This window comes from Rhea pennata, chromosome 13, assembly GCF_028389875.1.
Source record: "Rhea pennata isolate bPtePen1 chromosome 13, bPtePen1.pri, whole genome shotgun sequence".
Taxonomy (NCBI): domain Eukaryota; kingdom Metazoa; phylum Chordata; class Aves; order Rheiformes; family Rheidae; genus Rhea; species Rhea pennata.
In genome coordinates, this window is record NC_084675.1 from 17,456,694 (window position 1) to 17,483,061 (window position 26,368).

Sequence of the window (26,368 nt, forward strand, 5' to 3'; positions counted from 1 at the left end):
TGATGATAGATTTGTTCACATAGTAAATATTATATGGTACAAGAGTCTTTATTTTTTCATATAATCTTTGTTTACAAAGTCAATACAATCACTTGGAAAATATGTAGCAAACACTGCAGTATATTAGAATCCTGCGTATTGTGTTTGCTGTAGATACAAATTCAATACAGCAACTCTCCAACAATTGACATGTCAAGTAATATATCAACTGTTGGTATATTACTTTTTGCTCATCCTCTTACTACTTATCAAAGCCAGCTCACCACCCACCCTCTTCGCCTCATTAAGGAATATTGCTTCAAGATACGGAGCAGTCCAGAGTCTTACTTATGTTAAGTGAAGAGTCTCTAGAAAGCTTGGCAGCGATGTCATGTGTGTAACAGAATTGGATCCCACGTTATTAGAGTGAAAACCACACAGGTGCATGATTGAATTTTTAATCAAGGAAATGATTCCTCCTGTTTTCAAGGAGGAAGGTTCACTTAAATGGGCAGTATGGAATTCCCATACAGAATTAATTTCCAGTAGATAGAATAAGTGCAAGTGAAATGGGACTCTTGCGTATGTACACTGTATTTTGAAATAACTTTGCTCTTACTTCGGTCTTATGCTTTTTCTGCCTGTCTGTGGTTAGTGTCTTCTCTGAATCATAATGATCTTGTATGCAAAATAGAGAACTAGATTGTAAAGTGAAGTCAGTCTTAAATAGCCTTTATCCTGTTCCTCATCTGGGCTTTGGCCTATGGGATGACTTTGTAAAAGTGAATTCATATCTTAATTTCTCACTTTTACCTCTATATGACTGGAAAGTAAGTTAATTACACTTGTATATTTTATAAAATGATTTTTTGTTTATAGTTGAAAAATGCCATTTGAATAATGCTACTATAAAATATGAACTTGTAATTGAGTTATTTTTCCTTTGATACGTATTTTTATGTATTTTATTTTTAGCCATCTTACCTGCTTGCTCTAAATGCTCAACACACAGTTGTCACCATCTAGTGACACTCATTTTTTTCAACGCACAGGATCTTTTCAGGTGAATTCACATAGTGACAGGTAAACTTGTATATATATTACAATGAAAACTAGTTTAATTGTATTTATTCTTTTTTGACTGCTGATGGGCCTGTTTTATGCCTCCTTGCATTCAAAGAACTACAGACCAAAGTGCCAAGAGGTGGTGTTTGTTCTCGCACTTGGATGCAAGCCATAGATTTCACCTTCTCCAGTGTTAGAGCACTTCCAGAAATCACTGTATTGTGTGACAAAAGGGTGATGCTAGTATGATGTATATTTTTTAAATGTAAAAATACCCTTAGTTTTGTAGATGTCTTCGTCCTCCTTTCCCGTGGCCCAGGACATTGCCTGGCAGCTCTTTGGGGGAGGCTGGAGCAAATACCTGCCACCAGCCGTGATTAGTGCCTCTGGAGTGATAGAGTTTGGCATTTCTGAATACCGAGTGGGTTTCCCTGCCATCAGGCAAGCTGAACAGTATTTGTTTGATGGCACAATTTCTAGGAGATAGCAAAATTGGAATTTTTTTCCTGAACCTCACTGACTAGAGATGCATTAATCAGATAACGCAAAACATCTTTTTTGGCTACTTAATGAGAGTTGGACATTTGAGAAAACACAGCAAGTCTGATGTTCCAGTCTTTACAGAGAGATGGCTTGATTAATAATAATAATAAAAAATCTTTCTTTTTGTGCGTAGCGAGAAAAAAAAGCTCCTCCACAAGCTTGCATAAGCTTATTTAAAACAATTGGAAGGAATAAATACATATTTGCCAAATAGGCCAATAAAACGTAAAAGTTTTATCTTCTTTTCCTGTTCAAACTTTCTGCGCTTCAACAGAATCATTATGTAGACTATGATAATTTAAAATTTATTACTATATCCATTGACATCCTAAGGATACTCATTAAAAGATCAGTGGAATTGCTTCATCACTTTCAGGGGGAACACTCTAAGGATGGGGAAAATCTAGAACAAATGGGGCTGCTAGGGATGGGAAGGTACAGCTGGAAGCCTTGAACCACGGGCTTTAGGGACCGGGGCTGGCATTGCCGCGCCACGGCACGGCACGGCACGCGGAAGCAGAGCGGCAGCGCTGTCAGCGGCAGGCCCGGCGAGCACGGCGCTTGGCCGGGCTGTGCCTGCGGCCAGTGCCCTGGCCGTGCTCCCAGCGCCTACCCGGGGAGACACGTCTGCCCGCAGAGACCCCCGGAGAGGTCCGGGGGTGATCGCAGCGTAGCTGATCAATGCATAACACGATCAAGTGGCGAAACCTCGGCTGGACCAATTCAGGCTAGAAATGACCTGCGTTGTGTTAGCAGCAAGGATGATAAACTATCGGAGCATCTCGTGGTGCGACGTAGTGGGCACTCTGCTGCCAGCCGATAACCTAAAGGAGGCCAAATCAAGAGATCCCGGTGGCCTTTCCTGGTCTGGCAGTCTGTAATAACTTGCCATACGGGAGCTGCACATAATGCTTGATGAAAACTCCTTGCGTGCTTTCAGTGTTGTGTCACGATAGACAGTCCCCTAATTCTAAGTCTTACTCGCTAGTAAGTCTGTATGACCATGTTTTATTTGAATTTTTGAGTAATCACACTGTAAAATGATGTCTAAAAATTGAATAACTTACTATTGTTATCGCTGATGTTGCTTTTTTAAAAGTAGTTAACTGATTCCTGGTTGAAACAATTCTGCCAGTAGCAAAGACTGCTATTTTCCAGTATTTATTTGCTTAGAATTTATTTGTGATAGCTGTTTTTTTTCCAAATTGTTAGAGAGCATGTGCATCAAACCTGAGAAGGGAGGATGATGACATAAGGATATTTGGGTTTTTATTCCTACCTTTATCACACCTCTCCCATGCATTTTTCAGTTGCCTCCTTGTTCTTCGTTCTAATTCCTCCCTTCTCTTTCAAGTCCTATTAGAAAATCAAGCAAAGGAATGCTGTAAGACAGGATGGGATGGCTGTTTAATAACCTGACAGAATGAACAGATAATTATTTGCTATTTTATTACTATGATTGACTTATACATTGACATGAAAAATGTTAATAATAATTTGGAAGTTCATCTCTTTACTACTCCGTGTTGGATACTGAGTATTGGCAAGTTGGTTTTACATCTTTGGATCAAAAATATTTACAAAGGAATTTTTTTCAGTCATATGCTGTTATCCCCAGTAAATCTCTGCTTGCGTCCTTGTAATCACACTTGTGATTTTTTTCTGTAGAACAGCAATAATTAAGCTATCCAGTGTTCTTTGAATACAATCTCATTACTCAGTATACAATGTCATTACTATCTTTGAGCCCCTCCCTGCCTTCAGAAGCTATTACGTGACCTCCAGATCTCTCTTAGACTCCATGTATTACCATTAGAAGACATCCACACTGGGAAATCACTCTGTTCCTGTTTTTGATTAATATTTTATCAGCCACGAGAGGAAATGGTATTCTTTAGCAACACTAATAAGTAATTGAGCAGATGAGATGCCCCTGCTACTTTGGTAAAGCAGTATGTAGAGGCTATAAATGAAGAGCTTTAGATATGAGTTAAGATAATAAAGCAAAAAAAAATCAGAAGATGCTGTCTGCAGTGAAAATTCAGTAACATTATCAGCAGAAAGTGAACAGTTGTAATGTCATTGTTAAACAATAGCTTGTCAAAAACATGGTAAAATTCTATCTTATTCAAATTGGTGTTCAGGATATATTTTCGCAGAAATGATTGATTCTTAGGCTTTAAATAAAATTTAAACCGAGTCAATGAAAATCTCATGCCACAGAGTGAAAATTGATAGTTGTTTAATGAAGAAGTGGTTTAAAGGCTTTTTCAGCTGCTAGTTGAAAATGTCAGTAATTATCAACAAATATTTAGGACTGGGACTTGAAATGCTCATTAGCTACTGAGGAGTTATGTATTACGAACAGAAGGAATTGGTTTGTGATATGATTAGTTGTCTTTTCAGTAAATAATGCACCTGACAGGTCTGTTGATGTACCTGTCTGTTTGGCTGGCTTAGACAGACAAGTATTCTTTTAATGTTTTATTTCATTTTAATATATTTTTGTGGGTCACTTTTCATGAATGGAAAAGCTAAATTTGGGAGCCCTGTCACAACATTGCCTCATAAGACTTGTATTGATTGATATACTTCGAAGGAAACTCTTACGTCCACGATGAATTGTATTATGTCGGGGGGGGGTGAAGAGAACGTGCAAGAAAAATGACTTAGACACCCCAGATTCAGCATTCTTTCCCGCTCCTGCCACTAGGAATACAAGCCGTTATACTCTTGTTGGGATATCATAGAGAACCTCAGTAGAGTCATGACGCTGGTGTAGTGGTTTAAGAACTTTGTCATATAATAATTATTTTCATTCGAAACTATACAGGAAATTTCCCAGTATATGATGTTACCATCACTTGACTACTCTTGGTGTAGTACTTTGGGTATTTATAACCAGGTATTACTTTTTGAAGCTTAAATTATAGACGAGAAAGAATTTGTATAGTCCCCAAAACAGCAGAGGGGAGAAGTGCGTGGTGGACTACACCAAATCCAGTAGTCTTTGTGGCTGCATGAATATTTCTGCCTAAACAATGCACTATAAGTTATTTATTTGAGTTTTTAACATGTATAGGACTTACCAGAGATAGCAAACAGGAAATACAAAGTAATGGATTTACTATCTAATTACATTAATTAAATAATGCACATTAAATATGAAGAGTTATAAAAAGCAAGGAGTTACTATTACTTTATTCCCCAAAGTGAGAAAGATGTGTGTGTTTGTGTGCATGGGGACTACTCTGTATCTTCATGCTAGAATTAATGCTAAAATGGACTTTATGAATTAATCATGGGATTTAATTTACCAGAATTATTTTTTTGGCATTGAGCCCCTGTAATTAGCATCTTAAACACAAGTGTTTTTGGTGATCTTATGACAGTCAAAGCAAAACCTTCTGCCATTAATTCCTTGAGAATTGTTTAATATAATTTAATAGGCAAGAGCTAATTTTGCAACTAGATTTGAAAATGAAATGGGTTCATTTAATGCAATGAGTGCTAATGGCCTCCTTGCTTGTAAGTTGGTCTCATTTCTATAAGCTCATTGGGTTTAACATGCACACTGAAAGCTTTGGAGAACAACTTGGACAAAAAAGTCAAGGTTTTATTTTTCATTTCCTTCCACATGTTTGAAATATTAATGGGGCGTACATTTTATTCACACACAATCACGTTCCTGCTTAGAAGCCAGGAGTCAGGTATGCTCCAAATCGACCTCCGTGTGAGCTGACATATGAAACCATCTCCTAAAGCTCCGTTTAAAGCAGGAAACGAGGCTGCCAATTAACAGAGCATTTCCTCGACTGTTTATCAAGTTGATCTGTTTAGTATCTCTAATTCAATTATTTAAAAAATTAACATGTGACTCTTAAATCCTCTAAGAATTTTCTTTTTCTGAATATTTAGCCAAATAGAGAAATGATTCTTCTATGCCGTACGCCTTGCTGCTGTCCGGTTCAGACGCGGTCGTGGAGCTGAGCTTCTGCCTGGCGTTGGGAGTTTGCAAGCTGTGTGCTGTTGGCTACCAAGAAGTAGGGGGGCTTATTCCGATGGCAAGTAGCAGCAGCTAGGCAAGGTGTTTTCCCTTCCTCTCATCGTCAGTATGAAATTTGAGAATGACAGGTTTATCCAACTGAGAAATCTTAGTTTTCTGTTCTTTTTCCCGTGGGTAAATCACACTTTGTTTTTTTTAGGTGCACTGGAATGGCCAGTGGCCATAGGTGAAAATCTTCACCATCCCATCCTTAAATTGCTTAAAAAGCAGAACGAGTTAGAGCCAAACGTGGCATGGTGAAAGGCGTTAGCCACATCTGAGCGAGGCTGTAGCTGGGGTGTTGTAATAGTAGCTCTAAAAGGTCTCAAGACTAGGATTTTGTGATTTTTGACCAGAATATAGTGCCTCCTCCATCTTTCTCCACTGAGCTTGTCCCTTGCAAGCATAGTCCAGCCTCTCACGTCTCGTTTATTAGAGCTCTCTGCCTGGATGACTCTCCTGATCCTGACTAAGATCGTTTGTGAGCCTTGAGCCAGGTCTGCAAATGCTGAAATAGTACGGATGGAGGCCTGGGGTGCTCAGCCCTTCTTTTACAGTGCTTTGCTCTGCTGCTGCTTCTCTTCACTCGGCTAAGCTCTATTTATTTTCAGCTGTTTGGGCACTGCAGAATGATATTGTCTCTCTCTACCAAACCTTCCCCTCTCTTTAACTAGTTTTCCTTTTATTATAGCAATTAGAAGAGGGCTTTAATCACAAATTCAGTCTTGCTTAGAGTTCTGAAACAAAGTTGTGTTTGGATCTTGGGGATTAGCTTGGGTCCCTCCGCTGTGAACGGTGAACAGCATTGCTCTACCCCATCTCTCACAAGCGCGTGAGAGCTCTGACTTGCAAGCCCGTACTCTGAGACTGCAGCAATTTCATTAGCCAAAAGTGTAATTACATTATGAGTAGAAATAGCAGTCTCAGATTTCATGACCTCTTCTGTTTTCTCCCTAGTGTGTCATAATCTAGATAAGTCTAGATTTAGTTTTGGGTTTATTCATATATTTAAAACTAATGTGAGCTCTTGCAGCCGTGAACTGGGTATGATGAAGAAAATGAATCGAGATAACTCATGAATTTGATGTTTGTGCTGCTTCCTTATAGAATCTCTTATTTTTTCCTTTTACTAAACCTTAGCTTTTCTGTTTGTCACAATTACTGTAAGGACAATTAACAAGAACAATAGGTGGGAAAAGAATTATACTGCTTGTTGTGTTTTGTGAGAGAATTGATTAGTTCTAGTTAATTGGTGTGTTTCTGGAGTTGTCTCGGGGCTGTGCTGTGGGAGTGTGCACCAAGCTGGCACCAAGGACTGCCTGGTCTGCTTGGGGTGTTCATGGAGTGTATTACAGGTACTTTCTCCCTTTTCTTTAACCATTTAACATTTTCCTATTCCCCTTTAATAGAATGATATTTTACAAGGAAATATATAAATATTTACTCTGTGGCATGTAATTGCAAATTTAAATATCATGGATTTCCCTATCTTCTGCTGGAAGAGTATTATCTTAGGGGTTACATAAGCCATCCTAAAGGTGTCTACGTTTCTTTTGTGTGAGCTGGAGGTTGGACATCAGTCTGCCGTAATCATCAACTGCTTGATGTTGTCCAAATAGCAGATGTAATTTTTTCATACCAAATTTTGATCAGATTTTGAGAAGTGCAGATCTTCTATAATTGATACTGCAGTCTGTGGGAATTGCACTTAACTGGACAAAGTTCAGTAAGTGCTTCTGAAAGCTGTAAAGTATATTAGGTGTGACTGTGGGCCAGATTCTAATACGAATATCATACAAAATGAGCCTTTTTCTTCTCAGTGCTGTTGTCTAAAATGGAGCTTTTCTCTCAGATGAACTTTTTGGTAAATATGTTGGTTTATCTGATATGCATACATATTGATGCAAGTTGATATTAAATTGATTTACTTAAAAATATAAAGCTAAATTATAAAGTGTAAAATATACATTAAATATATATTTTAGTTTATCTTTTATTTTAATAGCCTTATGAAAAAATAGTCTGTTGGCATTTTAGAGAATTAGAAATAAGACAGTGCTAGTGATCCCAGTTGTTGTTAATTATTAATGAAAAAAATGCAGTGCAAGTACCAAAGCAAAAAAGTGTTAATGTCTTTATTGCTAAGGCTGTAGCCGAATTACCTGTGGCTGTGATTGCCTGACATATACAGGTAGTTTGTTGGGTCAGGAGGTTTGAAGACCTTGATCTGGGGACCTCCCAAGAACACCTGAATATCTAGTGCTTGTCACTGAACTGATTTTATCCTTCCTGAGTAGATGCCGTCCCGGTACTTTGAGTGAATGCCAGGTGCTGAATGAGGTCTGATATAAACCCAAGGTTTTGGCTTCCTGCATGGGTGGTTATTCATCTGCTTCAGGAGCAGTGTTATCAAATCTACGTTGAAGCCAAAATTGTATTTTGGGTTATTGAATGCAACTTGCCAATGTTTTTCCCTGGAGTTTCAGTTGCAGTAGATATTCCTGATTTCCAAAGGCAGACTGGATCGTGCTATTGAAAGCGCTTAACCTCCCAACAAGGAGTCCGGACAAGGGCTCGGCACAGATTACTGCATCTGAGATAGCAACTGGATGAGTAAGTGCGTTCAGGCTCCTGTCTGACCAGCTGGATCACGTAATTCTGGCTCTCTTTTATCTTATTTGATGGAGAAAGGGAAAGTTGACCATACTTGATAGATTAAAATTTTTAATTTTTTTAATTGATCTCATGTGATAAAAAATAGGGATATTTTATGCCCTGTTTATTTTACAAAGCTGAGTTAAAAAAAAAAAAAAAAAGCCACAAGTTCTTCTGTAATGGACTGTACCTACCAGCATTCACTTATGTGTTAAAAAATGCTCCTTGTGTTTCATCTCCAAAAGGGTGCATTGACATGCAAGTGTAGGCTTCCGCGTGTGCACCAACGCCACGACTGCACCGCTGTAATGAAGATGAAATGACTGTAATGATGACCTTTCGGTGCCTTTGTCTCGACCGTGCCCTTCTCCTTAGCTGAACACCTTTCAAATGAACATGGTCTGAACTCTTGAACTGTTCATTCTGTTCACTGAGCTTATTGCTCAATCTGCAGTTTATCATTATGTGTCTCCAAAGACTTTGTGTTTCCTTATATTTGACATCTAGATGGAATTTTTCATAACCCTTTGCTAGTCATAAATTGGATTGTTAGGGGATTAAGTTAATCTTGTTTCTTTATAGTAGCCTCTGATTTTTAAAGCCCTAATTTAGAGGAGTTTCTTTATTTGTTGCTCTGCAATCTGCAAGAATGGAAAAATCCTCTAAAATATACCATAAGAATCTGTGTTGCTAAAATTATTTATTTCTGCTCATTTCAGAGTGAATTGTACCTAAGAGGTACACTCGAAAAGTTGTTTTATCGTGTTTTTCCCATATTACTATTTCTTCCTTTCTATCTAAATAGCAGCTCCTGAAAATGACCCAAAGCAGTGCATCATCAGATAAGCAGGGTGTCAGTGAAGAGGCTGTAGAAGAAAATGTGCTTTTCTCGTGCCACTGGGAAGGGAAATCGGAAAAAATGACTTGTCACCTGCAGAAAGTTGTTATGGTGTGTTAGTCATATCTTAGCTTTTGCTTTCTTATCAGAAGGTATCACTGCCAAGAATTTATATATGACTTACTAACCAATTACCTACTGTATTTAAAAAAAGGGGGGGGGGGTGCAGTGGGAAGGGGGCAGAACCCCATGCATTTTTAAGAATACTTTGGAGTATTTTTTTTTCTCTGTTAGGAACACAGCAACCAATCTTTTCTAAATCATTTAAAGCATTTCTGCAAGCAAAATATTATGTAGTACAAACTGATAAATCCAAACAGCATAAGATAATTTTTGAGGTCCAAAAAATATTCTTCATTAAAATAGTGGTGCCAGTCTTCAAAATACCTTAAATGCTAAAGTATCTTGGTGCACATCTGTGAGTTCCGGTGTTAAAGCCAGTTTAGAATATGCAGAAAGCATAAAACAAGAGGCATAAGATAAGGCTAAAATGCCTATTACTTAATTATAATGCTTTTATTTAAGCTATACGCATTTATTCATTTAAGAAGCAAACATTTTTAGCCTTATTTCTCCAGAAGGAGAATTGTCAGACAGGTTAGAGAAGATAAAAAATCCCGAGGAGTTCTTTGACCTCTGTTATGATCCCTCTGTCCCTAAACTCCATCAATGGCTTGAACTTCGGCGCTGAGAGCGGTGAGATGTAATTCTTCATCCCGATGTCATGAAACCCAGCATTCAACGCTAGACATTTCTTCTTCTTTTATTTTTTCATTCAAGTATAGTTCATGTGAACTAGTATCATACATAAAGGGTGAGATTTTTCAAAAGCTCTCAGGTTTATCTAACACTCTGTCTAGTGAAACTGCTGGGAATATTTTAATGGTATTTGACCATTGCTGGGCTTTTTCTCCTTTGGGGTTTGTTTCAGTACTGTCACTGCTTCACCTCAAAAAACTTTAAAATGTAATTTGCTCAACTTTGTGTTGTGAAGCAGATTATACTTTGAATAACAAATATTTATGCAGGCAAACGTACACATAATTGCTTATAAAAAATAGCAAAACAGAGTATTGTTTCAGGAAACCAGCATTGGCAGCTGGCAGAGGGGGAGAGGAGAACAAGTCAAGCCTCGCTGGGTGAGGATAAGCTGTGCCGTGACCATCCCAAGCCCTTTCAGCCCCTGCTAGAGGCCAGTGGACAGTGCTTCCAAGCAGGAGCGCTGTGCAAGCGCTTGGTATTTGTCTCCTCACCTCTTTGGTGCTCTCCTAAGGTAGAGAAGCATATTACTTGCTGATATGTTATATACGTCATTTTTAAATGGTAGTAAATTTTTCTTGGGGCTTAATAAGAGCAGGCTCAGAGCGTGGAGGAAAAGTGAACGTACCGAACCAATGCCGCTGTTACGGAAGAGGAAATACAGAACAGAGGAGCACTGAAAACAGCAGGATTGCTTATCTGCCGAGCAACTGATCAGTTGGGACATCATGATGGTTTTCAAAATAATGAATGGTTCAGAGAATGTAATTTGAGCTCTTTTACCTGCATTTCTATATTTTCACAACAAAAACAGAGAAATGGTATATTTAGAACTGTTCAGAGGAAAAAGAGTTGCCTGTGAAACTGATGGCTACATTCAAGGCCAAGCATTTGGCCTTAGTAAGTTCATTATAAATGAAATAATCATAACAAAAATGTACAAAATAATGTAAAATATTTGTTAAAATTTCTTTGTGATAAATAGTTCTTTAGCTGAGTACTGCAACGTTCTTCATAAAGCTTCAAGAACTAGTCCCTCTCAGAGAAGATACTGTTCATTTCATAGTAAGTAGATCATGGTTAAATCCTTATGAGGAATCCTCCTATTCATCTTACCCGTTTGCTTGCTTATGTCAGGGGCAGACATGTTCATTTTGAATATGTAAAATTCTGTCTACTGTTCTTTTTCATCAAACCAGTTGATAATAGTGTTTTACAATTGTATTTCTCAAAATTCAGATTTCATGAAGACAACTATGTTTCAGTTCTAAATACTGTAGAGACTTCTCATATTAGTAATAAGAAACTAAGTGGTATCACGGCAGTTCACTGTTTCCAAAGCAGTTTAGCACTCCGACATTAATTCACAGTACTGAGAACTGTGGAAAGTTTCGTCAAACTAAGAAGTTAGTTTTTATTTGTTACAACACACAGTGGGTGTTCACATCATATGTTTTTATTTAATCCTTTAAATAGTTTTCAGGAAGTAGCAGCAGGCATGCAATGAAATAACATAGAGACATTACTAACGTTTTAAATGTTAGTAATGCCTTGTGGAAGAAACTGGAGAGAAGGTGAGGGGAAGAGCTCTCCTTTAGGAGAGGCTGAATTAGTTCTGCCGTGCAGTTCCCACCTTGGACTTGCACACAACTGCTCTTTGGTATTTTGTCATTTCGTTCGTGACTGCTCGTTAAAAGATGGTACGTCGTCTTAGTGTCTTGTAATAGAGGAAAGAGAGACACTAGTTAAAAAGTAGTAACCACTGGTGTGACAATTACGTGGGGACTCTCTTGGTTTTTGAATTCCCTCACTGAAGATTCAGTGTTAGAAAAGGGGAAAAGCTACAGGGAAAAAATATGAACGTTATTTATCTTGTGTTCTGCTATAACCTCCTTTGTTAGTGTCATCCTATAGTGTCTAACGTATTTACCCTCAAAGCTAGGGGAAGCACTGATATCCACTTCTTCCTTATGGAAATGGTGGAGATGATTTATCTTTAGAAACTTAACTGAGTTGCCTTAGTTATATTCTTTTTCTTCCTGGTTAGTCTCTAGGAGATAACAGAGCCCACTTGCATAATAGGAGTGTGAAACAAAGTGGGAGGATGAATCTGAACTGTAAGGAGAAGACTGCAAAATCAGATGTTCGTATTAGGGATTTCTTGGCTTCCCCCCCGCTCCCCCAAGACCCTTTGGCATTCCTTCATTTTCTCTATTGATGGTGTCAGCAATAGATATTCTTGGTTTCAGCGAGGAGTAAAAAGTCATTACCTAGATGGAGTTTTCCTCTTTCCTCCAAAATAAGAATCTCAAAACATCTTTTGACTTCTGTTGTTTTTATCAAACATCTCTTACGTGTTATTGGCAGGACTTGGATGAGTGGGGAGATTCACCTATGTATTCAGTAGAAATATTATTAGACTTTTTCAACAGCTCAGTGAACACTTTCTTTTGGGCAACTTTTATGGACAATTAGTAATCCAGAAAATGCATCTCTGGGTGAGTGTACTGAGAGACTCTTGTCTATAGTTGTTTCGCATGTAGGAGGCATTTAAAGCTCAGGTGGCAGGAGATTGGAAATTACTTCAGTTTAATCCTTAAAATATGATCACATTTTAGTGTTTAACTCCTTGCATACTCCAAGACATTAAAAAAGTACACTTTGGATCGTATAATCTCTACTACTTTTACTGTAATTATTACATTGATTTGGTAACAAGACTTGAGTGACTTGCTGAAATTCTATTGAGTTATGCAGCAGGTCAAATTAGGTGATCACAGAGTCCCTTTTGGCCTTAGCAGCTATAAATGGTTGAAGCGTAGTGCAAGTTTCCCAGCCCTGCAATTTCATCCTGGCCTGAAGGGGTGAAAGGATGCAGTCTCCGTGCCCGCTCACTGGCTCCCCGATGACCCGGGCCTGGCTGCAGTCTGCGGTGTGAAAAGGACCGCGAGGAACCGGCCTGAGACCGCAGCTCATTTCGCAGGAGCCAGGTTATATCTGCTCTTTGGTCGTTACTGATGGTGGCTGGCCACTGGTAGTATAGTTACTCTAGTAACCTGGAGGAGGAGGTCTCTGTCCCAGATCTGGTCCCAGGAGCTGTTCATTTTATTTGTTTACTATTATTTATTTTTATTATTATATTAAAATTATTTAGACAGTTGTTTCAGTATTTCGCTTCGCCTTAGGGCATTCTGTTGTATTTCCAGTTACTGAAGAGCTCGCTTGCTACGGAGGTATACTTCTCATCTCTCATCTCTTTGTGTTTTCCTGGGCACGAAGCAAAGCAGTACATCAGCCTGTTCCTGCGTTGTTACTCATTTCAAGGCAAAGATCCTTAGTTTTCCCTCCCTGTGACCTGCTGGCCATCCTGTGAGATTTTCCGGTCTGCTAGTATTTAGCATAAAGACTTGCAATGAGTTTATGGACAGAAGGACGTTTTCAGAGGGGGAAGCATTTTGCTCCTTTAAACATCTGTTGTGTGAAACTACACAGAGCTGCATCACCATGTAAGGTACTAACCTACTGGCAGCCGTAGGAATTACGTCTTTAGTGCCGTCCAAAAGAGAAGTCCCTCGCTGAACAGCTCTCTGCTCCTTTGCGCTACAGGAATGGGTAAAAATCAGCAGAGATTAGAGCTGAGGCCTGCATTAATAGTTTTTGTTACGTTTAAGCATTGACTACTCTGTTGGCTTGACCTTAATGCGGGGAAGGGCACTGAAAAATAAAGCCATCGTTGAGGAGGAAGCTGGGGTTTGAGCGGTTGGTTCTACGTTTGGAGTCCCTTCTCCAGGTCTTCAAACCAGCCCCGCGTGGGGCTGGCGTGGTGGCTTGGTTTGTCTTTCATGGACCATGTGAGCTGAGGATCTGTCCTGGTGGTCTGGCAGCTTGGTCTGTTACGTATTTTTTTTAACTAAATTATTTTGTGTAATAACTGTAATGTTAATGGAACTATAAGTTACGGTTGAGTTAAGATTTGTCAGTTTGAAAATAAACGTCTTGGCTTCATTTCGACATTTGCCTTTCAGCATCAGTCCGTTAACCTGTCACACACTATAACTTCATTAAAACCACTATTTAATTGTAAGTTAATGTACAGCTATCTTCTACAGAAGAGCTTTACATACTGCCTGAATAATTCCAATACAAATTTTCAGCTGATACGATTCAAATAATGTGAAAAGCCAAATGCCCTCTAAACTCCTGTGTACAAATCCGATACTAAGAAATACGATACAACAGCCCTATGACTGTGCCACTCGAGCAAGGAGACAAAGTTTTTCAAGTTAGAATAAAGTGGGAGAAGAGAATAAAACTTAGCTATTGGCTGTGTGTGTGTGTGTGTTATACCTGCAGCACGGAGATGAGCTTCGTATGTGATTGCGAGAAGTTCCCACTATTGAAAGAAGGGCAACGCAGACAACGTAAGCTCGATATAATTAAAATCTGCATGCTAATAGATTTAGTGCCAGTCACAAATAGACTTGTACTTTGCATTTGAAATACATAAAGCTTACTTCAAAATAAATTCTGGGTAACGTTCAACCTGATTGAATCTTTGGAAGCTGTGTTAATATATTTGTTCAACTCACTTGTACTCAAAAGCTTTTAAACAGAATATCACTTTTTTATGTTATCCATGCTAATGTAATTCCTGCCTTTAATCTCTTCAGGGTTTCACATTAAGTCATGATATGCAGTTCAGGGGAATTTAGATCATCCATTAATCATAGTATCTCTACTTTTGTGTTTCTGCTTTTGTCCATCTCTTAAATCAGTCACTTGGCAGCAGCAGAGATCTGGGGATAGTCCAAGATGTTTGGCTGAAGAGGCCTCACTTGTTAAACTTGTTTCTTGCTACTGTACGTGTGGATTTATGTAATGTAGTGCATGCTGAAAAGAAAGTGATAGAAATATTAACATAATCACTGAATGTGATCCTTTTAGCGTTTCCACTGGAAATGTAGGTGTGGATAAGTATATTAAATGGTGATGTATATTTAGTAGCACAATTACCTAAAAACACCTGGACTAGTGCAAAAACAAAAAACAAACAAACAAAAAAAAAAAAAACAAAACAAAACAAAAAAAGGACACAACTAATGTAGTCAAGTGTTTTCATGTAATTAAGAGTTTTATAAGAATCTGCATATACCAAGGGACTGAATTAAAGTTTCATGAACAGTAGACATTTGGTATTTTCTAAAATTTAAGGGCTTTATTACTTCATTATTTTAATATTATTTTAATTTATAGTGGGTGCTAGGAAGATGAGAGGAGTTGGAAACCTCTTGGAGTTGCTAACATTACTGTTTTGGATTCCTGTCTTTGAGGCACCGACACTGTCCTTTGAGCTAGATTTGTCACTTCTGAACAGTAATAGCAGTAACAGTAGGTTACAGTAATAGTAGGTTGCATTTCTCCATATCAACAAACCAGCAAAGAGTAACTAGAGACATACATCCATTTATTTTAAAAATACTTGTGAAATCAGAGAAATGCTTAAACTGAATTTTGTATTCTATCCAGGTTTTGAAGTAAAGTATTCTGATATTCCCATAGCTTTTTTATTTCTTGTTTCCCCCAAAGTCTGATTTCTTTCTCTAACAGTTCCTCTGACCTTTTCTTCTTTTGTCCTACCCTTTCGCAGCTCTTTCCCGTCCGGAGTCATCCCTTGCAGCTTCAGTCTTTTACACCTCTCGTTCCACTCTTCATTCCTGTAAAACTTTTTGTTCGGTTTTTCTTTCACTCTGCCTCTTTCCTGGCTTAGCCAAAGCGCTCGTTTCCTGCGCTGAGCATCCCCGAGCGAGCGGGAGAGGGCTTGTGGCTCCTGCAGGCCAGCCCGCCGGTGCTGCGCTCACGCCGTCGCTTCAGCAAGCTGCAGCCCAGCCGGGACTGGAGCTGGTGACTTAGGGGGGCCCTCGCTGCTGTGGGGACTTGGAGGTTTCCCAGAAAACACTTGTAAGCCTTTTCTTTAGGTTCTGAAAATAATGTGTTTTTCTCTTGCTGGCTTTTTTGAAATTATGAAAGCACGTTTGCTGAAACTTTCCCACACCGGCTGTGCTCCGTGCGGACGTCTGTAACGGGAAACTGCAGTCAGAACGGTGGGAGTTTGCTCGAGTTAGGAGCAACCAGGCTGAAACCTTGGAAGGGGACGTGTCCGACAAGCTGAACTGGAGCCTGTTTCATTATCAGCACCATAAGTAACAACTTTTAATTTAGGGGATGGATAGAAATTATACTTTCAAGTCTTTAGTCCTAGAAATCCATTTATGACTGTTCCGCGGTCTGTGAAGCTTTACTGATGATGAAAATGTTTGTGCATACACCGCCTTATTCTTCTGAGAGAAGAGTTGGAGCCAAATATATATATTGAAAAGCTGAAGAGAAGTAGCTGGTTTTCATTGCTGTGTTCAGGTTTATAACTCAGACAATATGTGGTATTTCAGCAGGCAGGTTTCTAATTCAATCGGGTTTCTAACGTTTGGGCTCAGTATATGCTGTTGAGCACAAAAATTAATTGAAGTGTAACCATCTATCATACTCGGCGATCTTTATCCACTGCAACAGTCCTAATGACTGAACTGCTGTATTCTCCCTCATAGTAAATGAAAAATGCACTTTATACAGTGATGTTAGTGGAGGCAGGTGAGGCTGTGGGGGCGCAAGGGGAATGACTATGAAAGAGCCTAAGACCCCTATTTATTGTGATAAAGAGCTGTATGGAAATTTTGCTTTTCATTAAAGCAGAATTAGTTTAACCCCAGTTGTGCAAAGGCTATGGTTTTCTACTATTTAGACAAACAACTTCCTACTGTAAATTGTAATATGATTTATATGAATCTACCTATTGCCATAAAAGTTCCTCCCAGAGTTTATGTATCTACTGCATCCGAATCATAATAAATAAGAACTTTTAAAGTAATTGTAAATAGTTATATTTATATTATATATAATTATATTTATATTTTAGTTTATTGATTTGTTATTACATAATTTCATTTCAGATATTTAGTATAGGCCAAGCAAGGAAATTAGCTTCTGTGCTTATTTTTTGTGCAATCTATAGTAATCTCAAAAGCAACTGGTAGGCTTTGTACACCAAGTGTGTAGCATACACAACACAGCAACCCAGAGCAGCTGCTGAGAGGGCGTAATTAGTATGATTTATAATTGTGGCATGTTCAAACATAACTCTTTGTATTTGTATTATGGACTGAGCACACAGTCATATTCTGCTATTCACCCAAGCCTGGTGATGGAGGTGCAGGGTGTTCTGGTATTTAGGTGTTTGGGTCTGAAGCAAGTTCATCACAAATTTGCAGATAAAGGTTGCACACTTATTTTCTGTTAATGACTACCACTCTTAAGCATGCAAATTGGGTAATTGTGTGTAAATAAATGTCTCTTGTTTGGATGTGAGACCATAAACACATCTTTAACTTACTTATGTGTAACTTACCAGTTTATACTGGATGAAATTAGGTACGTATGCTGATGGGGATGGTAAAGGAGATGCAGCCTGACTCTTCTCCGAGGTACCCAGTGAAAGGACAAGAGGTAATGGGCACAAATTGAAATACAGGAAATTCCGTGTAAACATTTTTGTTCTAAAGGCTGTCAAACATGGGAGAGTTTGCACAGAGAGGTTCTGAAGTCTCCATCCATGGAGATACTCAAAACTCGACGGGACACGATCCAGAGCAACCTGCTTGAGCTGTCCTGCCTGAGCATCTGGACTGAACTAAATGACCCTGAAGGTCCCTTCCAGCCCCAACTATTCTGTGATTCTGTGAAATTGGTAAAGTGTGTGTGTGTGTGTGTGTGTATATACACACACGCACACACATACACAACTTTAAAATATGTTGTATCACATTGCTACCTTTTGCAGCTCCAGGAATAGGTTGACTTAAACTGCCTTTTTTTCTTTTTTTCTTTTTTTAATTTTTTAGATTTTTAGGATGCCACACCTACACTAAATCAATGAATTTATGAGATATTTTTTTCTTCACAGTTATCCTCTCATAGTTATTGCTTATTTACAGTAGTCGTCACAAACTTTGCTTGCCAAAAATGCCTAATCTTACTAAAAACATTCAGGTTTTGATTGAGAGCGATGGCCAGTGGAGCAGCAGTGACAGGTATCTTTTCCTGGGAGAACAGGATAATGCCTGTAAGAAACTATACATTAAAGAGAAGGTAAAATTTGCTTTCAGGATTAAATTTATATTTTATTAATCTTAGCATTAAAAGAAACATTTCCTGTATTTCAGTTGAGTTCAATAAACTGAAGTATCCACTGTGAAAACTGCTGCTGTTGGATTTAAAGCACTCATCTATTTTAGGTAATCTGGGGTTAGTTAAAGGCTGAATTTACAACATTCTCCATGACCTTGGTCAAGTCAAGTTTCCCCGCAGTAAAACTGTATGGTATTTACTTGGGTTCGCTGAGTGTTGTCGGGAACAGTTCAGAGCTGCTTAATGAAGCTCAGGCCCTACGCTTACGCTCAGCATTATCAAAGGTGCACTAGTAGGTCCCTAGCTTCATTCACAAGCATTTAGGATGTAGAATATCAGATAAAGTTGATCTGTGTTTTCAGCAGGAGACCTGGAATTTGCGTTCCAGATCTTGTGGGAACTTCCTTGCTGGCCGTTTTTGAAAGGCTGAGTCTAAACTACATTGTCAGGTCGGTTATCTGGATAGACTTACGTAATCCATACTGGTGTTTTTGTTTTTCACGGTTAAAAAGAGAGAGCTCATCTTTGCTCTACTTCCAAAATCTGGAAAAAGTGGATTTGTTTGAACTTCCTTTTTTTTTCATTAAGTATATTGCAATAACATTTTGATTTGTTCATTATTTTATTGACATATTCAGTACGTGATGCTCAATTTTAGGAAGTGATTTTCGATTTCTAGAAGTAGCTTCACAAAATGCTGTTGTGCAGAAGGAGAGATGATGTATTGTGAACAGTAGCATATGATTTCTTGGACTGGCCCTGAGCCAGTTGTTCTACTGAATTGTAAATATGATTTTCCAAATACAACAACATTTCTTTGTGGTCTTTCTACTAAATGGTGCAAACTAACAAGTTTGTACTTATAATTTGACAAACCTGAAAACATTAACTAGCGATATTAAATATGAGAAGAGACATTTGGAGATGTTTTCCTAATATTCCCTGACAGCATTGTAATCAAAGCAGTCTAGAAGTATTTTAGTATCATAAATTTTTATTGCAGTGAAGAGTCAAGAAACAGGATTGTGTTTTTCTGTTGTTATAGTCTGCTATTCATAGGAAAGAAATAAATGCTGTCTTGTAAGGGGAGTCTATTATGGTCAATTTTTTTTCTTTCTAAATCAAGCACATAATGTGAGAAGACACTTTACTGTGTGTTCAAATGAAACACGACAATAGTGCTGACGGGGAACCATTTTGAGTGATGCCAGTAGTTCTTATTTTTAATCCATTATATAAGGTAGCATTCAGTTTTATTTAACTTCTCCGATTATATACAAAAATATATTTATTATTTGAAAGAGTTTGTTTATCAAGCACAGAGAATAGTGACATTTTTAAAAACAGAAAGAAAGAAAAAAAGTTCGGTAGCACAACTCCGTGAGCCAGAGGCCCAGCCAAACCATGGCTATTAATCATCACCGTCCATTATTTACTGAGGATTCGTTCATTGTTCCGTAAAGGTACCTAGAGGGTCAATTAGAGACAACAGACAGGATTTTTCAAAGACACAGGAGGGTCAATTAGGCCCTCCTTGTAATTTTCTGCTTTAACAGCAAATGCCAGCCTATCCTGCAACTGATACGGTGGAGTTTAGAATTAAATAGCGTGGATTTTTTTTTTTTTTTTTGAAGCTGTTACTTTGCAACCAGTACCATTTTGGACTATTGTCAGTCCTTGATCAAAACAAAGGAATTTTTTTATTACTGTAATTGATGAGAAGCAAAGATTTCTTTTTTAGGGTCAGAACATTGCAAGTGGTCAGGAAATTTCTAAGGTGAAACAGTCTGTTCTTATCACAGAAGTGAATGCTCTGTCTGTCGGTAGCAGCAGACACAAATAATACTCCAAAATACTGGTGTTCAAAATGTAAAAGCATTTGAAGCAAAATATTACTTGTAATCGTTTTTGCATCAATGGCTTGCTTAGAGCTCAGAATAAAAGTCAGATGTGGGATCTTGCTATAAACAGCCACCATGGCATTCACTAGTGCCTACACAGTAGTTTAGTCTTATTTTCTGCATACTGTCCAAAGGTCAAAACGTTGCACAGCTCCCAGTAACCGAGACCTCAGAACGCTTCGGATGTAGCAGGAAATTTTGCTGAAATAACTTGACTAACTTACGCTTTAGCAGAGAACTGACGGCGTGTCAGGACAGTCTGGAAACAGCACTAGCTTGCTTTCTTTTTATTTAGCAGCATCTCTTCAGTGGGTCTAAGACTCCTTTGACCACGGGCACCGCACGCACAATAGTGGTACTCGAGTTGTTTCTTTCACCGAGTCTCGTTTTTCGTCAGAAAGGGTTGTTAGCTCTTTGGGTCGGTCTGAAAGGTTTGCTTTATTTGTCTCCTCCAAACGTACATCGCCGCTGGTTTTGATGCTTTCTAAAATCTGCTCTAACTGAAAACAGCCTCTATGAATATGGTGCGTTGGTCTTGTACGGATTTTTCTCTTTACAAATGGTTTTTTGGGGATGTCTGCCTATTTGATGGTCTCCTGTGAGAGTAAATCTCCGAGCGTGCTGCATCGGTTTGATTCTCGTCGTCCTCTGAAACCTCCTATTCTCTGCAGAGTTTCAGCAGAGACTTCTAACTAATGACTTAGGGCCAAATTCTGCCCTTAGATGCAGGCGTGTAATTCACACCGATTCCAGGGGGACTTCCACGAGCATATCAGAGAGCACAATTTTGTTCTTAGCGTGTGAAATTATAGCACAAACAGACCAAAGAGTCTCACGCACATTCATCTTGGTGACCCCAAGCGTACAGGAACGCGATGCTAATCCACCTGCTTTCCTCTTCGCACGGTTTGTGCCGTTTCTAGCAGATCACCCCAATTCTTCAGCTGTCACTTGAATCTAAATCTTTTTTTTTTTTTTTTTGGTATCGTTCTGTCTTCAGAAGTTTGCTGCTGTAGCGCTTCAGAGAAATTAGTGACATTGAAACAAATGTTTCTTTAAGCAGCCTTGCTAGCAGAGACGCTTGTAAAGCATTTTTTCTCTGTCTTTGGGAAATTATGGTACAAGAGCAGTCTTGTTCATATTCCGTGGGGAATTTGTTTGCAAAGGCTGAAGACAAAGACAGACGTGCGGGCGCTTGTCTGCAAACCCGGTGCTTGTGCGGAGAGCGGCCGGGTGTGCTGGCATCGGGGGTTCCTCCGCCACGGTAGCTGGAGTGTTCTGCCTGCATGCCGACAGGACCGATATCTCTTGCCGTCTCATCCAGGCTTTATGCTGCTCAGATTTTTACATTTCTCTTTCAGCTTCTTTGCAGGGGAAGTAGCTAGTTTTTAATTTATGGGCAGAAGCATGACTTTTTATCAATTTATTCTTGATCGTATTTTTTAACCAAACCTTCCTGTATTTCTGCTTCTCATTATTTTCCTCTTCGGTTTTTGGAGCTAACTGTGCCGAGCTGCACAAACATAAAAATTTTTGGCGCTAGCTCAAGAATTTTTAATGGATTGTCTTTTACACGTGTGCTGGTTACCTATACTCTTGGTCTTAAATATTGTATTAAAGCAGAGACTGGCACCGGCTTTACTTATCATCCCCTGTTTGTACTCAAGATCTGCACTCGAGGAAAATGTTTTGCCTCTGTATTTTCGTAGTGGGAATTTGGTCTCATGGCTGAACGCTTTGGACTGGAGATCTTGTACTTGGACTGATTGCTTATTAGGCCTCTGCTTATTTGTTTTTCCTTGTTGATAAAGGGTTTTATGATACAGCGTGCACTGATGCTCCCCCCTTCCCTGACATCCCGCAGCAGATGCGTATATCTTCTAGCGTAGTGCTCTGAAAGACTAAACATTTCCAACCCGCGTGTTTAGGCACATTATATTTGTGTCCTGGCAATCTCATGCAGCTTGAACTGAATCTCATTATGTATTTGGATTAATATCATTCCTTACCAAAGTCAAATTACTGTATATATATGATCTGAGGAATCCCAGACATCCTCAGCATATAGAGGTGACTGATTTTACTGTGTGTCACATTTTTAATTTCATAACTTCAGTTTTCTGGCATGTTGCCATTGATGGTTTAGGTTTCAAGCATCCAATTTAGATAATCCATTGAGTCTTTGCTCCCATTTTAGCTTCTTAAAAGATGTCTCTGTCCTGCAGCAAACGGCCTAATGTTTAAGTCTCCCACAGTGATTATAGGGTCCACTTCAGCCTTGGATTCTGCTTGAAGATTAGAGCCCTGTGTGGTTTTGTGTACTGCAATTGAGTGATATATGTCACTGTCCTTGTGTAATGCGTTGTATTGTTTCCAACAATTCCTGTTGTAAAGTTGTCTGTTGTGTATATAGAAAGCCAGCTTATGCCAATGTTATTTCTGAAACTATTTGTGAAATCATCATGATTACTTGGGGAAATAATTTATAACTTTGAACATGTAATTTATACATTGCTTTGCCTAAGCTTTCTTTAAAATCTGTTTTCTGATACAATTTGGAATGATTTGCTTTACAAATCTTGAGGGGTTTTTTTAGCCTTAAACCATAGTTCAACAAATAATCCACAGTGATTTATTTTACATATTGTCCCATTTTTCCATTTGTGTAGTATCTACAAGCAGATGGTCATTTTCCCAGGCCGGATTATTAATTGTATTTACTGGAAGGATGTCTTATTGTTTTGTAACTTATATATTGATCTCTCTTATATGAAATGCTCAGTCTTTGCTGTTCGCTTGCAGTTGGTCAGAAAACGACGTGACTCGGAGTTCGAACGTGAAGGTACGCGTGTGCAGCCAGGAACACTTAGTGCTGCCACTTAGCTATCACTGTTCACTTAGTCTATCGTAAAGCTTTATTCTGCCTATTTTCAGAATTTTTCTGTATTACTTAACCAAGTTAAAGAACCTCCAGAAGTAATACGATAGTGTTTCTATAACTGCAGTTGAGGAGGTAAGTGCTGAAGTGGCCCTCTCTGGCTGGCTGCACGCTTCCGAAATCCGTGGCAGCCCCTTTTCCGTGGTCAGACTCGGCGGCTCTCACTCGAGCCGGGGCGCGCCGGACGCTCCGCGGAGCGGTTGCCGGTGGCGCTCCTGCTGCAAACGCTCGCCAAAGCGAGCGGGGTTACGCGATCTCGCCCACGGCGAATGGTAATGTCAAAGAGCCATTAACAGTGTGGAGTGACAGAGTGTGGAGAGATCCATCAGCTCGCCCCGTGTTTAATGGAACAGAAACGAACATCGTTTTGCCCGTGTTTTCTGTCAGATTTTTAGGTCTCCGTGAGGCTTATTAATCTTTGGGTGTAATGGAAAATGCGTTGCTGTGTTACGGCCTGGAGCAGCCTCCGGGCTCGGCGGCCCGCGGGCAGCGCTGGTCCCTGCCCCGTTCGCCCGCCGCCCGGGGCGGTGGCCAGCGGCGCCGTGCAGCCTCTGCGGCGGGCGCTGCTGCCCGCGGCCCGGTGGCTGCGCGGCCGCCGGTCTCGGCCTGCAGTAGCGGCCGGAAACGCGTTTCTGCAAAACGCTGGCGCCGTCTACGCCGGCGCGCGGGAAGCTGGTGTTACGGGAAGAATTGCTTGAGTACCATCCTCTAGGGCACCCCAAAATACAGGCCTGCAGGATCCCACGTTTCTGAACTTGGCTCCTAAGCTGGAAATGCTCTCTGAAATAAGCTGCGTGCCTGCTAGGCTGTCTTGTCTACGTGCTTAGCGAATATATATTGCAAAAAGAGAACGCTGGGTTCTTACAAACACGTGCTAGAAAGCTAACAGGTAAATGGCTTTACTATCAGACACTGAATTCAGTAAGCGCAGCATAAACTTTCTCTATTACTTTCATTTTTTGAAGTTTAAGTTGGCCCAGACACTGTCTCCGGTAGGTTCTTCTTTCTGCTTGCACTTTGCCAAATTTTCACTATCGCCCTGTTTGGAAAGGAATTGCTGCCGTTCACAGTGTCACACTGATTAATCACAAGTAGGGACAAAATACAGCATTTTTATTAAGATTCCAGTGAGCAGGAAGATTAGCATTTCTTGCAATAACACGACTAATTCCATTAGTGAGCATCCCCATTTAAAATGCTGTCATTCTGTGCCATTTTTTAATTATTTTCACACTTTGAAAATGCTCTTACAGATGGATACAAGCTCAACTAAGAGGACGCTGCTGCTGCGTGTGTGTGTTGACAGCATCCTGTTAGGAGCTTTTTTCCTGATGTGGTTCCAGGTCAGATAACTGCTTGTGTAATACGGTTTTTATAGTACTCATACCTGTGTGTGTATTTTACCAAAAGGCCAGATCTCAGACCCGGGAATAGTTCATTGCAGAACTTTGAAGAGACGTTGCAGGTTCCTCAGGCTTTCCGTATCTGGACCAGAAGGATGCCGGCTGCAGGCCCCCGTGCAACGGTTACGGGAAAGTGCACTCGACGGCGGGAGTCACCAACGGCAGGGCTTAAAGCAAGCAGATACATCTAAGGAACATAGTGAATTTTTCTAGAAGGGAAGGAAGCACCCTATTTTCGGTGACCCCAGAACTGTTCACACATCAGAGGCAGGTTGTCAGGTGCGTTAGGCTGGAGGTGGCTGTAGCAGTCCCCTAAAGCAGGGAGGAATGCTGTCGTCGCGGACGCTCAGAGGTCGCGCGTGGGAGGTTCGACCCGCGTAAGCTGGAGCGATGGGAGCTCGCATCTCGCACGCCGTGCGGTGCCCTCGTTGGCGGGGTGGCGGGGTGGCCAGGGTTCAACCTTTCCCGGCGCCGCCGTTTTCTTTCGCAGGGGCGGCTGAGCAGCGTCGCCCTAGGCAGGGCGTCCTGTGCCGGCGTGTCGCAAGCACTGTCCGGTGATCCCCCGCAAAACGGGGTGCAAAGGGAGCTCCCAGCTCACCGGTTTTGCCTCGCGGGCTGCCAGAAAAATCTCTGAACAGCTTTGCCCAAATTTTGTTGCTACAAAAAGCAGGCGAGCGGCAGTTCTCGCCGCGTGGCGCCGCTGCTGGCGGAGGCGGAGCGCGCGGGAGCGAGCCCCTGGCCCGGCGGCCGGGCTGGCCTCGGCCGGGGAGGGGGCCGCCGCGGGTTCGGTGCCTGCCTCGGCGGCAGCCGAATTCCCGGGGAGCGCGGAGCGGCGCCCCGTGCCCGCCTGCCGGAGAGGTGGGTGCGCTGTGAGCTACCTGGGCTTCTCCTGACGCTTTAGAAACTACCAGGGAGGTTTCTTTCATCACTTAAAAAAAGGCTCAAGTTCTTTAAAAAGTTGTTGAATAAGAATCAGCTTTTATTTTCTTTTATTTTATTTTAGGTAAAAGAAACCCGGAAGGTTAATATACTTCTAACGCTGCCTGTGAATTGAGGTGTAGACAGTTTGAACAGTAGTATTTATATTCAGTGCAATGCTAACATGTTGCTTAATTATAAATACACACACATACTTATACACATATATATATAGTAGCATGTTTATGTTATTTTAGATGTATGCAAAATAAATAGAAGTCTTTTTTACAATATATTCTTAAAAATTACTAAAAGATTTCTGCTGAATTGTGTCCAGATGAAGTAAACTCTTAGGAGTTTTCCTTTTCTTCATCACTGGCTTTGTCCTGCTCAGTGTTAAAATCCTAGTTTTTCTCTCCTTCTTAAGAAGAAAAAAAAAATAGAGTACATTATGATAATGTTTGGAATAATGTGTTTAAGTTATCAGTATGTGATATATCCCAGCACTCATAAAAGTAAGATTTCTGGATAAACACTGATAGAAATATTTTTAACCATGTAAAAAAAAAATCAATTTTCATAAGGTTACATCTTTTTACTTCTCTGTATATACAAAGGCTATATTAAAAGAGAGATTAAATTTTACTCTGCAGAGTAAAATGCAAACAGAAAATTATTTTTCATTTTTCAGTGCAAGCAATGGATTATCATTTATTTATGAGACTTTTTTTAATCTAGAATATATGGAAATCTTTTCTTGAAGCACAATGTAATATTGAATTGGGAATGTTGTCTGACAGTTTTCTTCTTACAGTTGCATAGAATGATTCTACTGTATGAATTTTTTAAAGAGACTTCAATATACTCTGCGTTGGAAAGGAAGGTAGTAATCAGGGTAATCGTCAGGAGTCTTATAAATGCACCTCCCTCTATCCTTTCGTTCTTCAAACAGACTTCGGCAGAGAAGACCATGCGCTAGTGAGTTTTAACATCAAGAGACAGAACTTGTCCCAGGACATACCTGCA

At 39.9% G+C, this 26,368-nt stretch overlaps 1 protein-coding gene across 2 annotated transcripts in view; it reads left to right on the top strand.

Moving 5' to 3' along the window:
• Positions 1-26,368, top strand: part of WWOX (WW domain containing oxidoreductase) — a 496,680-nt gene that overhangs the window by 173,129 nt on the left and 297,183 nt on the right. The window lies entirely within an intron of this gene.